Source organism: Electrona antarctica (genome assembly GCF_951216825.1).
Source record: "Electrona antarctica genome assembly, chromosome: 8".
In the NCBI taxonomy this organism is placed as follows: domain Eukaryota; kingdom Metazoa; phylum Chordata; class Actinopteri; order Myctophiformes; family Myctophidae; genus Electrona; species Electrona antarctica.
In genome coordinates, this window is record NC_136789.1 from 47,174,046 (window position 1) to 47,179,188 (window position 5,143).

Consider the following 5,143-nt stretch of genomic DNA (forward strand, 5'->3'; position numbering starts at 1 on the left):
TAAAGTTAGGTTTCCAAACCAACTGGTGATACCATACCTTAGAATTGACTAGTCTACTAGCTCTATAGAAGATCAGCATTATGTTTCTACCAAAAAGTCTGAGCCTCCGGAGAAAATGAAGGCGCGGTATCAATACCGCACATGTAGAAATACTGTACTCATTACTGTACTCATATGCAGAATGTATAAAACACATTTTGAAAATAGCAGATCTACTGTATAAGCACACAACACGCCGCGATTGTGTGCTTGTAGATCAGCTATTTTCAAATAGCCAAAGTTCAAATAGGGCTGAATAAGTGGTTAATGTATGTTTTGTAATAATAATCATATTCTCCTATAAGAAAAATTACCTACAAAATATACAGTAGTACAGAAAATGTTTTTCTTTACGCTACTGCACCTGAGGTTGTAACATCAATGCACAATGTGATGAAACACATTGTGAGCTTGTAGATTGGCTATTTTCTGTGAAATAAGTGCTGATATTGTTTTTCATATTAATTTAACAAAAAAATATTATGTTAAAATAGGGCCTAGTTTGTAGGGGATATACATCTCTAACTTGTCCAACAGATGTCCCCCACAACCCATGTTAGAGCCATGAGGTACTATTGAAACTGTTGCTCACATCATGGCAGAAACCTCAATGTTGTAAGTATCGGTGTCACGTCACCCCTGTCTGTGAATTCTTGTGCGTGGGGATTCCAGTCACAGCAATCAACACTGTCACTGACTTGTCACACCAGTGATTGGGAATTTGGGATTGGCAATCACTGAACACCAGCCACACCCTAGTATAAAACAGTGTCAGGCAGCTTGCACTTTGCAGGAGTGAGTGAAGTTTGAAGTGACATAATTGGCCTCGGGTGGCCAGACTAGGCTATCACTGCATCTGCCGAGGCCATTTCTTTTTTTTTTGCACTGGTTCCCAGAGGTGACTTGTGAAGTTGTGACTGGTGTGCACATAACTGTCTGGAGCTGCTGCAGGTCTGTTCAACAATTGCTTATTGCTCACATTCCAAATTCTAACTTGATATTGAACACACTAAAACTAGTTGTAATGCTGGCTTTTAGAATTCCACCACCTATGCACTGCTGGTTGAAGCTAACTGAGATTGCTGAATTGGTGAGTGACATGATGTTCAAATGTTTGTTGTTTGAAATGTTTGTTCTGATTTGATTAATTTTGTTGGAATGTAGATTTATTTAAGATGTAATGCTTGTAAGCTATTTTGTGTTATCAGTGATGTTGTAGATCAGCTGTTTAGGTTATTTTGTAAGATTAATTTGGCCTTTTAACACATCCAGGACAGGTTTTTTCCATGCCATGAAGATTACCATGATGGTGAGCTAACCACAACCCAACCCAGAGTGACTTAAACAATCTACAACTCTTTTGTCCTGCCAGGGTGGGTAGGCCAAAACTGCAGCAGCAGCCATGCACCACGTCACCCAATTATCCCATATCTCACACACCTACACTGCCCCTCACATTACCCTCTGACTTTGACCATGACCATTAATTAACCTTGGCTGCCTCAAGGAGGATTGGAATGACTGCAGCTGCTAAAGGATTGAGCCTTTGATTTGGTTATTTTTGGTTATTGGCTATTTAATACATGTATACATATTATGTTTGTTATATAGGCTCATATTAATTATATAATAATGCATGATATAGGATGGTAATGTTATATTTAATATAATATAGTATTGTAATATATTTATAATATTGTGGCATTTTAATATAATGTTGTAATCTAGAGGTATACATATTTCATTTAATATAATATTGCATGATGGTGTCATATGGTAATGTTATATATAATAAATATATTTATAATTTGCTATTATAATATAATGTAATCTATAGAGGTCTTACAGTTGATGGTTACAGCAGCACAGCTAGTCAGAACATGATAAACCTTCGTAGCACTCGGAGAGGTTTGCAAATCATGGAAGCCATATGTCTTCCCAACACAACAGTTGTCGTGCAGAATGTCTTTGCATATGCCCAATCTTTGCCTCGGTTGGAAAACCATTGAAACCCATCTGGAGTGATGGGTCCTGCACTGTTGACAGTGGCAGACCAGACTGCGAGGCCTTCATCACGGTCCTGCAGAGATACTGGAGCCAGAGGGAGCACTCACACCTCTGTGGCAGACCAGACTGTGAGGCCTTCATCACGGTCCTGCAGAGATACTGGAGCCAGAGGGAGCACTCACACCTCTGTGGCAGACAACACGGCATGGATTGGACACTCGATGATGGAAGGACTTTGTCTGGTCTGGAGATGAGTTTCTTTTATCAGAGCTGGAGTTGATGTTGCTGGTCTTTCTGTTGAGCTTTTCTAATGTCTTCCCCTGAAATGTCATCCTTCTCTTCAGCTTAAGAGCTGTCCTTTTATTAGAATGACCCAACTTTGGTAGTGATGACTGATGAATATATGTTGAACTATTGCCACTGTATTTTTCGCAATACATTATGCCATATCTGCACTACTGTTTCTTGGGTCATGTTTATCATGGATTTTGCAAGTTCTGTACTGCAGGTCGTAGTATTAATTGTAAAATGCTATTGGACATGGTATATGAACAGAACACATATAATGGAGATATAGTTCACGTTTTATTCTGTCTGTTTGTTTTTTTTGTAAAATGTTATGTATTTAACAAACCCCAACGGTGTCTGGTGCTCATCATGGCAGTGGAGAACAGATGACATCTGATTATTCTGATACATTCAGCAGTGTCCTATCTGGGGTCGAAGGTGAACAGGTTTTCTAAGAGTCATTAAACACCATTCCATTTAATACTGACTCTGTTCAATGCTTGCCTTCAGAAAAATATATTCTCCATAGAATATTGGGCTATTTCTTTCATTTAATCCACCCAGGTGTGTACTGTAGATGGGTGAGGGATTGTCACAACATGTTCAGATGAGTATGAATGTTGCCATTTCAGTTGCCTTGGTAATCAGTTATGTTTATGAGATAAAACAAGTCCGATGTACAACATTAATCAAATGAGACAGCAACTGGAACAATCGTACACAGACACTCCTAAAGGACCTCAGTGGAAGTAGGGGGCGTGATCAGGAACACTATAATTTGCTTCCATTTCTACTTCTGAATGCAGTACTAGTCCAATACTAGCAATTATACTTTATCTCCACTAAACATATAGCTACACTCGTGTCTACATATTTCAACTTATTTTCGATTTTTCATAAATCAATGCCTTACTTCGTCATACTACAGTGACACACAAGTAACAAATTGTAAAAGCTATTTAAGTGAATCTGACTAGTGTCTCAGTCTGTGTTTTTATAAATAATAAATGAACAGCTTGTCACAAAATAATACGATCCTTTGGGACGCATCAATTATTTTTTCCATTTCCTGAAAATATTGTTTTGGTTTTTTTTTTTTTCACATGCAAGGTTCCAACCGACAGCGATGTTACTGTATCTGTGGTGTCAGGAAGTGGTTAGACATGCAGGCAATGTCTGGTGGCTTGTTTCTCAGTAATGATCAAAATGTGTCAACAGCATCCTGCATATGGTGCTGAAGTTGAAGTTACAGGGTACAAAGAAGCAACGGTGTTAATTTAACTGTGAAAACATTTACACATACATATACATATACATTTACATATATGTTTATTGGTAGAAAGTTTCAACAAGTTAAACAGTTTGAACATGCCATTTAATTTTAAATTTTCTCTCTCACCCCATCCCTCCCCCCCTACAGTTATCGTCATCATTTTTACAGTACAGACACATAAAAGAACAGTCCAATCAAACAACCATGCATATTTGACCAAGTGTAAACAATAGGACACAAAAAAAATTAAACACAGATGACAAAAACAATATAAATAACAAATCAAAAAATAAATAAAATAATTACAATTATGATTTGGGTTATTCGAGTTCAAGAGATAGTCACAAGTTATGTTAGTAAAATTTGAGTTGAATCAGAATGTTGTCATACATCACCCCCTATAAATGATATACTCCTTTATAGACAATTCTATCAGAGAAATCATGAGAAAGCAAAAACAAACGCATAGTATTGACTCAATTAGTCTGTCGGAAGTACTCTCAGATTCTCAAAATAGGTAATAAATGGTTGTCAGCTAGAAAATAACCTTTCTACCTCTAATTGTAAACTTTATTTTTTCCAATTTTAAAAACCCCATAATATCCTTAAGCCACATAGCTATAGAAGGAGGAGTTGGGGATTTCCATCCCAACAATATTCTACGTCTTGCTATCAGTGTGGCAAATGCCACCAAATTAGACTGTTTTTTGGTTAGAAGTTCAAAATCTGATGTTACCCCAAAAATAGCTATCTGGGGTGACGACTCCAAACGAACCTCAAATATTTTAGTCCTATAGTTTACCAGCTTGGAGCAAGACCAGAACATGTGTGTGTGATTAGCTGGTGAGAGAGCACACCTATCACTATTTATCATCAATTTCAGGATATATTGTGTCAAGTTTAGATTTGCAGTAATGTCTATGAAAGACTTTGAATTGAATAAGGCCTAGTCTAGCACATTGATGTGTTAACTCGATCAATAGCCCCATCCCACCATTCATCAAGAAAGGTTTCACCCAACTCTGTCTCCCAGACTCCCACTTATTCCATAACTTGTCCATAAGGAGGATGTTTAATCTCATAAGAGATTGATAAATCACTGAAATATGGCCCCTTTGTCCAGGATGCAGTATTAGAAGGTTGTCCCATGGTTTATTCGCTGGTTTCTCAGGGTAGGAGGGATATTGATTTTTAACAAAGTCTCTAATTTGAAAGTATTGGAAAAGATTATTATGGGATAAATCACATTTGGTACGAATCTTTTCAAAACTACTGAATATATATTCTTCTCATAGAGAAGACTGTTTGAAAGCTGAGTCTGACATAGAGGGAAGGAATAGGTGATTGCCAAGTATGGGACAATATATAGAGCCATCTTTAAATTTAAAGTGGGAGTGTAACTGTGACCAAATCTTAATGGTGGCAATCACTACTGGGTGGACCCGTTAAATTAACACCAATAATCTTTGTGTTTTCAATTCTTACTTTGCTTTCTTTGAAAGAGTTCTTTCACGTATTTGTTTAATTTAACAAACC

The 5,143-nt window shown here is 37.2% G+C and overlaps 1 long non-coding RNA gene across 2 annotated transcripts; it reads left to right on the forward strand.

Moving 5' to 3' along the window:
- The first annotated feature begins 835 nt into the window (after positions 1-835).
- On the forward strand, positions 836-2,815 carry LOC306928012. 2 transcript variants are annotated; one of them, XR_013790628.1, is made up of 4 exons: positions 836-990; positions 1,078-1,129; positions 1,312-1,412; positions 1,990-2,815. It is a non-coding gene; the product is annotated as an uncharacterized lncRNA (long non-coding RNA). The 2 variants fall into 2 exon arrangements; XR_013790627.1 differs by having other exon boundaries at positions 1,312-2,815.
- Positions 2,816-5,143: the final 2,328 nt, after the last annotated feature.